The sequence below is a fragment of the Dipodomys merriami genome, unplaced genomic scaffold, assembly GCF_024711535.1.
Source record: "Dipodomys merriami isolate MVZ:Mamm:240054 unplaced genomic scaffold, mDipMer1.0.p SCAF_23, whole genome shotgun sequence".
Taxonomy (NCBI): Eukaryota; Metazoa; Chordata; class Mammalia; order Rodentia; family Heteromyidae; genus Dipodomys; species Dipodomys merriami.
This window is the reverse complement of record NW_027203715.1, coordinates 7,596,548-7,607,701: the sequence shown is the minus strand read 5'-3', so window position 1 is coordinate 7,607,701 and position 11,154 is coordinate 7,596,548. Positions and strand designations below refer to the sequence as shown.

Here is an 11,154-nt window from a genome sequence, read left to right as displayed (position 1 = left end):
CATGAACATCCATTGGCAACCTGGGAATGATTGTCTCCTGAACCCACATACCTGTTTCAGCATTCTCACTGTTAAGAAAATGGAGGAAAACAGAAAAGGAATAGGCCAGACTCAATGATCAACAGGTGGGGACTGTTTATTGCCAGCAAGGTGCATAGACCTTTCAGGTTTGGAGGTTGTTTGAGGGACTATATTTTGGATGGACTTATATAGGGCTTGTTTTCACAAAGAAGCAGAAAATAAAAAGTGGCTTATGCTCTCTTAGGCCACAAGGAGACTTCCTTGACCAGGCCCACAAGTTGAATGTTCTACACTGGATGAAGGGCTATTGTCCCCTGGGGACCAAGTGTTATATCCTTGGCCAGGCACTGATTGGAACCTGCCTGCTGACAGGCATGTGGCCACGCTTGTTTTCTTGTACCTGGTGTCTTGCTTAAGCTGGAGGAATTAGGCAGGAATCAATCTTTCACTCACTGTAACAAATTTTTCAAGCCAAATTGCACAGATTCCAGCCTGTTACCTTTCCTGCAGCAGAATGTGGGGACATCAGGTTATACAGTGCTGTGGCGTTTTAGTGAGAGCAATGAAAAGAGTCCCCAGTATGTGACTTCTGTTAGAGTCATAGGAACTCTTGAACAGAAAAGTGTTGGTAGCTAGTTGTGATTCAGCTAGCTGCAGAAGGTCTCTGGCATCTCTAAAGGAGAACTGGGTCTCTCTGTTGACTGCCACTGGCAGGTAAGAATGTTACTGTAACAGAATAGAGTTCTAATGCCTGTTCCCAGAGCTAGGGCTGGCTCTGATTAGTAGAACCAAAAGACAAGGCTTGGGAGTGGTAGAGGCTGGTGGTCAAATGAATCTAGCTGCTCAGCAGAAAATGGAATATGAATTTTACTAAGAAATACTGGAGCATCTCTTAGTCATGAGATACCCTCAAATCAGGCTTTCACTGAGCTGGATGCAGAGCAAAACAAGCACAAAGCCACTGGTAACAACCAAAAACCAGCCCTGCTTCTATTCCCTGCAAACATTCTCCAGGAAATATTGCCACACCATGCAGAACAATTCCTACCAGATCTGCTGAGTTTCTGCTAGGCCCAAAAGTCGGGTTCCCTTTCCATTTTACTTTTCATTTTCAGTCTTTTTCTCTTGTTTGTTTTTCTATGAGATCTTCTTTTATTTGTATTTATACACACACACACACACACACACACACACACACACACACACACACACACACACACACACACACACACACACAAACATTTGTGAAAATACCTTACAGAGAAGTTACAATTACATGAGTACATGAGCAAGGTAATGAGTACATTTCTTATTAGGGATGGTAAGAGGAAACAAAGTGGGAGGCAACAATGCTTGATAAGAAATGTACCCATTACCTTTTATTTGTATTCTGTGACAAGTGATCTGATTTTTCCCTGTTACTGCTTCCAGCACATGCTGCCCTAGGTCCAATTGAACACTCTACCACAATGCCTGGACCTCTGCTGTAACAGCTTCACCTAGTCCCATAATTGAATCCCAGGAGGCTGGGAATATGGCTCAGTGATAGAATGCTTCCCTAGCATGCATGAATTCATGGGTTCGATTCCTCAGCAACACATAAGCAGAAAACACCAGAAGTGGTGCTGTGGCTCAAGTGGTACAGTGCTAGCCTTGAGTAAAAGAAGTTCAGGGGCAGTGCAAAGGCCCTGAGTTCAAGCCCCAGGACTGGCACAAAAAAAGGAAAAAGAATTGAACCCCAGGGCTTCCGATGTCACATTTAGAAGGCATGTTTTCTTCCTACATTGTTTGTCATGTGTATCTACAGCTTTCTCTAACAAAGGTTTTTCATTGAAACTACAGTTGCTTACATCTTAGCCTTAGGATCTGATATAGGAATTGATCTCTGGGCAACAGGGCTGGTTGAAATGCAACACATTTCCTTAGCACAATTCAAGGGCCTACTCTCCTTGTTTTAATGTTCTGGGAAAGTTTTCTTTTTTTTTGGGGGGGGTCCAGTCATGGGGCCTGAACTCTGGGCCTGGGCACTGTCCCTCAGCTCTTCAGCTCAAGGCTAGCACTCTACCACTTAAGCCACAGTGCCCCTTCCGGGGTTTTCTTTTTGCTTATGTGGTGCTGAGGAATCAAACCCAGGCCCTCGAGCATGCAAGGCAAGCGCTCTACCACTGAGCCACCTTCCCAGCCCCTGGGAAAGTTTTCTAAAGCAGTTTTGAAAGTTTGAAGCAAGAAAGCACCAAGCTCATGGCTGGTCTCATTAACTATTGGGTGAAAACTCCAGAAAAGTGGTGGGAGGTGGGGATGTCTTCCTGCTTGGCCCATAGTAGCACAGCATGCAGCTCTTCTGCAATCAAGCTTATTTCTACTGATCATATGTGGACATGGCCAGCTCATCCTGGTACTCTCCAGGTAGTATTTCTTAGGCACCAGGAACTCCATGTAATGAAGTTCAGGGAGTTTACACAGTGCAGAGAAGAGGTGCTTGAGGGTGCAGGCTGACAGCAGGTTAGCAAGGAACTTGAGCTCCTAGAGATAGAGGCAGGAACACAGGCCCAGGATCATCATGACCACATAGCTATGGGTAATAGCACACTCCACTGGGGTCCACACCCGCACTATCTGGGCAACCTGTTGCCGGAGCTTGAGGAAAGTAGAGGGATATAAATGAAGCAGATTGTGTCTACTGAGGTGCAACACATCCAGCTGGGCAGCATGGATACAGTCTGCCAAGAAGTTCATGTCCACATGGTTCAGAGCACAATTGGCCAGGTCCAGCATTCTCAATCATGTCCTGAACGGGCTGTAGAGCATGGAATAATCAGCACTAATCAGAGGAGTTCCATGTGAGCAACAATGGATGTGAGCAATCCATCTGCTTGTCTGTCACAGAGAACAAAGACTACACCTTGCAGGGCAAGTCTTGTTCTTACCTGACTGCATGCAGTCTATGAAAATAGTTTGTGACACATGATGCTACATGAAATGCAAATGTCTGTGTCCATAAATATGATTCACTGGGATGCAGGCTTGCTCCCTTGCTTTCAGACAGTCTACAGCTGCTGGGCTTGCTGTGTGGTTCAGAATTAACCTGAACCAATGAAACCTTTGTCTTCATCTCACCTAAATGGCAGATTTTATCAACAACCATTTTCATATGAAAGGAGTTATGTACATGATCCTGGAGAGAACATCCACTCTGAGAGCTTGCTACAGAGGAAATGAGGCATTAGTAAGAAAAAAGAGCCATTACTCTAACAATAGAAGAATCCATTACTGTAGAGCCAGGAAGGGAAAGCCAGACATCCCCAACTGAGGCACCATATCCACAATCCATTAATTCTGATTTAGATAGTGTTGGCAGCAAACATCAGCAAAGGGGCAGCTGGGCCCTGTCTCTGACTGAGTCCCTCACTGTCTGTGCATGCCCCTCTTGATATCATAACTGCAAATGGGTGAAACTATTAGCTAAGACCTTATGATAATCCTGCTTATGGAGGAGGCCAGGCATTCCCTCAATTCCCATGAATGATCTTGGGTTAATATCTGCTCAGAAAGGCCAGGGTGACACTGCAGTCCCACAGTCAGCTGACAACAACCTCATGTCAACCAGCTGAGCCAGATTTCTATACCTGACCTGAGATAATGCCAGTCATACAGTGTTGGGAACTTTTTTTGCACCACAATAGACAGCTACAGGAGTCACTATAGTTAGCTTTGCCTTATAAAGCAACATTCTAGACCCATTAGTTAGCATGTTCTTTTCACAGAGACCTCTCCCTCTCCCTTCCCCCTTCCCCTTTCCCTCTCTGTCCTGCTCTTCTTGCTTTCCCCCACTCTTCCTCCTATCTATGCTAGGGATTACAGCCAGGGTTTTTCATGTGCTAGTCAAACACTGTAGCATCAAGGCACATTTTAGCCCTTATTTTTCTTTCTTTCTTTTTTCTTTTTTTTCTTTTCTTTCTTTCTTTCTTTCTTTCTTTCTTTCTTTCTTTCTTTCTTTCTTTCTTTCTTTCTTTCTTCCATCCTTTCTTTCTTTCTTCCTTCCTTCCTTCCTTCCTCTCTCTCTCTCTCTCTCTCTCTCTCTCTCTCTCTCTCTCTCTCTCTCTCTCTCTCTCTCTCTCTCTTGACTGTCTCTTTCTCTCTTTCTTTTCTTATTTTGAAGACCAAGACACCATTCAAACTCCGTATCTGATGCTTTTGCTCACTGGCTGGTACTCTAATATTTGAGCTACACCTCCAGACCTTGTTTTTTGAGGCATTCTCCCCATGTTATCCATGCTGGACTTGAACTCACTTTCCTTCTTCCTCAGGCTTCTGAGTGCTGGGATTGCAAGCCTGGTTTTGATGCCTACCTTACACATTGTCTCTTTCTAACTAGAAGCAGTACCCTGAGGTCCCTCAATATTCTGGATCACTCCTGGTCCTCCAACTTCTTTATTTCTCTTTTGTGCTCTCTTATGTGCAGCTCCAGAGAGCATTGAGCTTGGGGCTTTGTGAATAAGCTGTTCTTCTACCTATCACTCAGTGCCCCTACAGCCTGTGAAGCCAATGACCAGAGTGCTTGACCCATCCCTCCTCCTTTCAGTCTCTGAGATTCACCCTAGGAGAATCTGGATCTTCCCTGTCAGCATGGAGAGGGCCACACTCAGCTCTATCAGGTAAGTCATGTGACTGAGCTCTCAGGAGATGGAGCCAAGGAGGCAGTCTTCATGCTTAGAAGTTGGGACAGAAGTGAAGGGTGTGTCAAAGGCCTTAATGGGGAGGATGAGTGAAGTCAGACGAGGGAATCCCACCTGGGCTAACAACTGCTGCACATGCCAGCATGTAGTCGCACATTGTGGGCCACTTCCAGCTTGCACAGCTAACCTGTCCTGGCTAGGCCTAACACCTGCAGAAGCTACCCAGGGCTCAAGCTGTCTTCCCTGAATGAGGGGCAGTGCATTTGCAGAGCAGCCATATCTGCTGATTCCAGGGCCTGCACCACTATCTCAAAGTTGCCTTCAATGGGCTGGGAAGGTGGCTCGGTGGTAGAGCGCTTGCCTTACATGCCTGAGGCCCTGAGTTCGATTCCTCAGCACCACATAAGCAAAAGGAAAAAAGCCAAAAGTGGCGCTGTGGCTCAAGTGGTAGAGCGCTAGCCTTGAGCTGAAGAGCTGAGGGACAGTGCCCAGGCCCAGAAGGGCCCCACGACTGGACCCCCCCCCAAAAAAAAGTTGCCTTCAATGACAAAGAAATAAATGAGGACTTCAATAGGTCACCTAACTGCACAGGGCTCTGCCTGTAGTTGGCAGCATATTCTAGCCAGGAGCTCAATGTGGTTCCATATTCCCAGAGCCCTTCCACAAAGGCATTGCTGAACCTGCACATCCCGGATACCCATAAGGTCAGATCTCTGCAGCTGATGAATCCTTTTAAAGAATTATTAAGAAAGATTTTTCCTTTGTTTTATTTAGAAAAGAATATTTTAAAGGTTCATTCCCTAGAAAACACTTCCCCAGTTTTAAATGCCAAGACAAATAGTTGGGTTCCACATGAGAGTGCCATTAAGATACTAGAACTCTACGTACTTTTCAGGGATACAATGAATTTTGGGATGACTCAATGTTTTAGGTATCCATGATTCTAACACTAGATACATTTCTGCTTTCTCAAAACACTGAGAAGAGATTTTGATTCCAAGAGACTTTGAAAAATAGTATGAAGTCTTTCATAACTCCGCATCAACTCTTCATTTTATGAACTTATTTTCCTAATATAATTTATGAAGCTTTATAGTTAATTATTTTCTCCAAAGTCACAAAATCATTTTTTGAAGATTTTCTAATAGGGATAAAGCTTTGAGACTGAAAGGTCAATATAATCCTTTTTGTCTACTATAATCAAGAATCTCTTAAAATTATTGTTGAATGTTAAATTCCTCCAAAGCCTATACTTGAATGGAATCGCTTCTATCTTGAGGGTATGAATTGTGTGTGCTTGGGAAAAGTTCCATTTATCCCATTAATATGTGGAGGATATTTCACAGTAAGGAGATCCAGGTAGTACTTACCCACTTTGGTCTCATCTCTGTACTCTGTGCGTTTGGGCAAACATCAACTTTGTTCACGACTCATTTAACTTCTGTAGATTCTATGATGAAGATACTCTTTTTTTGTGGGGGGGGTCTGGTTGTGGGGCCTGAACTCGGCCTGGGCACTGTCCCTCAGCTTTTCAGCTCAAGGCTAGCGTTCTACTACTTGAGCCACAATGCCACTTCTGGCTTTTTTCTTTTTGCTTATGTGATGCTGAGGAATTGAACCTAGGGCCTCAGCCATGCCAGGCAAGCACTCTACCCCTGAGCCAACTTTCCAGCCTGATGAAGATTCTCTTAAATTTAATTTTTTTCTAAAATATATCAGAAGCCTGTAAGTATTCCTCAATACATCATGTATTCCCACAACTTATGCAATCCCTTCCTTTGATAAAAAGTCCTTCCTCTAATTAATATTAGCTAACTCCAATAGTATAGTATAAATAATTACTCAGGTTGAGGAGAGAAAGTTGTTCTATAAGTGAAATAAATACTTAGTTTTATCAAATTTTATCATTTTTAACCTCTGAAAAACTCTAGAGGTCCTAACTAAAAGCAGCTTTCATTTACACACACAAGAAAAGAGGTTAATTAATCTATTATACACTAAGAACAATGAACCTCTGAGAGAAAAACCCATGGCATTTTTAATTATGGCTGTTATTATTATTTTAAGAACTTTTGTATCCCTTTTTATCCAAAGAAAAAAATTAGATACTATTCTTAAACAGACCAAGTTTCATTACCAAGAAAGCTAAAAGAAAACCTAAATAATGTGAGAAAATAACTATATATTATAGATTTTAACCTCAGAGAATATATGAAGAACTCCTCACTCAAGTAACACAAAAGGAAATTCACTTTAAAATAGTTGTGGAACTTCAACAAACATTTCTTCAAAGCAGAGAGATAAAGACCCACTAAGCAACCCCAAAGTTGCTAGGAAAATGCCATCAAAATCACAGGAAGATACTGCTTCATGCCTTCTACAATGACTGTGACTTAAAAAAATACAGAAAATGGTCTGGGAATGTGGCTTGGTTGTAGAGTGCTTGCCTAGCATGCATGAAGCCCTGGGTTCAATTCCTCAGTACCACATAAATTGAGAGAGCTGGAACTGATGGTGTTGCTCAAGTGGTAGAGAAAAAGAAGCTCAGGAAGAGTGCCCAGACCCTGAGTTCAAGCCCCAGGACTAGGAAAATAAGAGGAGGAGTTGAACTCTTTTGGCACAGCTAAGGTAATGAGAATGTAGAATGTTACAACCACATAGAAAACAAGTTGGTGAATCTTCAAAGAGTCTAACATAGAATTACAATATGACTCAACAATTCTATTTGTAAAGATACAAACAAACAATGGACAATAGAACTTACATGGATGCCAGTGTTCATTGTAGCCTTATTTATAAATACTGGAGAGAAACCTTCCGAATGTTCATTTATAGATGAATGAATAAACAAAATATGGCATCTCATAGTGTGGAAATTAATGTGCCACAAGAAATAAATGACACTCTGTCCATGCTGTAACATGGACTTCACCAACCTTGAAAAACATTATAAAACTAAGTATTTCAAACCAGACACAAAAGCATAGCTCATGTATGATTGTACTTATAAGAAATATCTAGAATAGACAACAGAAACTGATAGCAGATTAGAGATTGTCCACAGTTAGAGGGAGGAAGAGATGAGTGACAATTTATTGATTAATGATGATACAGTTTCTGTCGGGTCTTTGTCCGTCCCACGAAAGACGGACGGGGTCTGAGGAAAGGTAAGTGCGGCGCTCGCCCGTTCCCCAGCCTCCCTCAGCCCGGGAGACAATCAGACACAGGAGGGAGCCAAATCCATCAGGTAGAAAACTCATTTATTAACAGAGAGCAGCCCTTTTTAAAGACAAAAAGGCAAAGGAGAAAGAGGAACCAATCACTGTCAAGGTCATACCCTATCATGCACCTAAGCCTTTACGGACTGGTTAGGAACTGATCAGAAGTTCAATTGGGATCTGCCCACTCTACTCCCTCCCAGCGCCATCTTTGCTGCCCATGTGCTCTACAGTTTCTGTTTGAAGCAATAAAAAATTTAAATACTGGTGATGGTTGCACAAAACTATGAATATGAGCAATGTAACTTAAACACTTATATATTGGAAATTTGGTTATTTATAATTCACCACAGTTTAAAATGTCAAAACATGAAAATTAGTATTAAAGATGTGTTTCATGGGCTGATAAAAACCAAAATGACAGCTCAACATGAGTGGCTCATGCTTGTAATCCTAGCTACTCAGGAGGCTGTGACCTGAGGATTACAGTTTGCAGCTAATCCAGTCAGGACTTTTATCTCCAATTATATACAAAATAAACTGGAATTGTGGCTGTGACTCACATGGTAGAGAGCCAGCCTTGTGTGAAAAGGGCTAAGGGACTTGAGCTCAAGCCCCAGTACTAGCACAAAAGAACAAAAAAAAACCCAAATGATAACGGTTGTTCTCAGCACTCAAGAAACCTACTAATTTTTGTTCTTTCTCAATGTTTCCCTAATGTTAGGATACGAAAACCACATCCAGGAACTTTTAAAAATTCATCTTTCCTCAGCGTTTCCATAAATGCATGGCAAATCCCAGAATTGCTATACTGATTTCTATTACAGGCTTGTGACATCATGATTTCAAAACCACACACAAGGGGCTAGGGATGCAGCTCAGTGGTAGTGTTCTTGCGAAGTGTGCACAAGACCCTGTGCTCCATCCCCACGACTTCCTTCTATGAAAAAACTCCAAATCACAACACACATACTCATAAACAAAAGTATTGTTTTAACTGATCATTTCCTATAAGAATGGCTTCTATTATTTCTTTGACTAATATTTAGCAAATCTGTGGCTCCTAAGAGAGACACAATTTACACTAACAGAGTTAACTGAAGTGATAATTTATGTGGAAGGTAGAAATTTCTCATAAACTCTAACGGAGAGCATTATATTTCAAGTGGTACTAGGGAATTTCTTTTATCTTGCAGAAACCAGTAACATTTAGAGGCACATCAAAGACCTTTTAAAAGAAAATATGGGAAAGAATAACACGACCATTTAGGAATGCCTCAATTTCTTTTTGAGACAACAAAATAATAATAATAATCAGAATGAATATTTTCTGGATTTTGAAGATTCTGTGTATTAGCACAATGAAAATATGAAGTTTTTATAAAATTTAAAACTCTTCATTCTAACAGATCACATACAGTTGGATTTAAAAGTTTCTCTTTCTTATTTGGTAAAAGAAAATGTTACATTTTGTCTGGCTTGCCCCACAGGATCAAAAAAAGCAAGAAAATCCAAGTATTCCAGCTGGTTGCTGGTGGCTCGTACATGTTATCTTAGCTGAGGATGAGATCTGAGGATTGCAGTTGAAAGGCCAGGAAGAAAACTTCCTGAGAAATTTATCTCCAATTAACCACCAAAGAAAGCCAGAAATAGGGCTGTGGCTTAAGTGGTAAAGTACTAGCCTTGAGCAGGAATGTTCAAGTACAGGACCCTAGTCCTGAGTTCATGCCCCAGGATTAGCAAAAACCAAACGAAACCAAACAAAAAATACCACCCAAGAGAAAACCCCCAAATATCCCCTTTATTCCAATCTTGCTTTCTCAGATATTAGTGAGCACATGCCTGATAAATCCTGCCCCATATTGGTGAGCATTGTCCCCCCAGGAAAACTTGATCATTCTCCATCATGTAAACTCTGAAGTGGATGAGAAAGAGAAGTGTTTGAGACTTAAGCACTAATATTTCGTTTAGTATCTTTTTTCCAGTAGCAGGAAAAATTGATGAAAGTCTGTTATTGCAATATCTCAAAGCTGGGATTCAGCCGAGCTGCATTCCTGAGTTCATAGAAGAATTTATGTTAGGAAGTGGCGCTGTAGCTCAAGTGGTAGAGTTCTCGCCTTGAGCTGAAGAGCTAAGGGACAACGCCCAGGCCCAGAGTTCAAGCCCCACGACTAAAAAAAAAAGAATTTACGTTATGCTCCTCAGTTCAACAAGAAGAGGTCCATGTTTTTATTTTCCATGCTACTTCAACACTTCAACCCTTGACATTCAGATAGAACACACACACACATATGCCTTAAAGGGCTTCTCTTCCACATTTTGCAAAAGATAACGTTGAGCATGTAGGTTTAGGTATCCATTTCTGTTGTTGCCAGGGGCCAGCCTCGGATCACAATCCTCTACATACTCATCCTTCATAGCTCAAATTATAATGTGTACCATTATCCCTGCTTGTTGGTTGATCTGGAAACTCACATTTTACCCAAGCTGGCTTCAAAATGCAATCTTCAATACTACTTTCCAAAGTGGTTGAGCAAGTTTATACTCCGACCAACAATGCAGTAAGGTTCCCTTCTGTCCACATCCCATTCAGCATCTGTTGTTAATAGAGTTCTTAATTATAGCCAACCTAACTGGGGTGAGGTGGAATCTCAATGTTGTTTTGATTTGTATTTCTTTTATGGCTAGGAAGGTTGAGCATTTATTTCTTCATTGGCCATCCTTCTTTCCTCTTCAGAGAAATTTCTCTTTCATTCTTTAGCCCACTTATTTATTGGGCAGTTGTTTCTTTGAGGATTTGTTGTTGGGGGATTTAATTGAGTTCCAGGTATATTGTAGATATGAGACACTTGTCCGTTGTATGGCTAGTGAAGATCTTCTCCCAATCAGTGGACTTCCTATTGATCTTGCCAGCTATGACCTTTGTCTTGCAGAAATTCTGCAATTTCATGCACTCCCAATTGTCCAACCTTTCCTTGATTTGCTGTGTTTCTGGATCTCTTTTACAAAAATTTCTGCCTGTGCCAAGGAGACCTAGGGTTTCTCCTATTTTATCTTGTAATGTTTTCAGGGTGTCTGCTTTGACACCCAGGTCTTTGATCCATTTGGAGTTGATTCTAGTACAGGGTGACATATAAGGATCTAGCTTTAGTTTTCTACAAGTGATTAACGAATTTTGCCAGCACCATTTACTGAAGAGGCTGTCTTTCTTCCATTCTATTTTTTTTAGCTCCCTTATC

At 41.6% G+C, this 11,154-nt stretch overlaps 1 pseudogene; it reads right to left on the bottom strand.

Annotated features, from left to right (window-relative positions):
• Positions 1-261: 261 nt before the first annotated feature.
• Positions 262-11,154, bottom strand: part of LOC138835147 (leucine-rich repeat-containing protein 14B-like) — a 79,525-nt pseudogene continuing 68,632 nt past the window's right edge.